This window comes from Porites lutea, chromosome 3 (assembly GCF_958299795.1).
Source record: "Porites lutea chromosome 3, jaPorLute2.1, whole genome shotgun sequence".
Taxonomy (NCBI): domain Eukaryota; kingdom Metazoa; phylum Cnidaria; class Anthozoa; order Scleractinia; family Poritidae; genus Porites; species Porites lutea.
This window is the reverse complement of record NC_133203.1, coordinates 37,200,301-37,200,618: the sequence shown is the minus strand read 5'-3', so window position 1 is coordinate 37,200,618 and position 318 is coordinate 37,200,301.

Sequence of the window (318 nt, the reverse complement as noted above, 5' to 3'; positions counted from 1 at the left end):
TAGTTCCTGTGGCTGCGACACCACGAGCAAACAAGTCTTTGAAAAGGGTAACGGAAGTATAAAAGTTATCAACATACAAATGATAACCTTGATCCAAAAATTTGTTCATTAGTTTCATGACAACATCATAACCAAGCCCATTTGCACTGACATTCCTCCCTGCAGCTCTACCAATGTAGACATCAAAATCAATGGTATAACCATTAGAGCTGTCTGCCAGCACCCAGAGTTTGATTCCCCATTTGGTGAGCTTGTCTTTAATATACTGTCTAATTCCTGACCTATGCCTAGACTTAACCATCCTTTCGTCAATTGCCA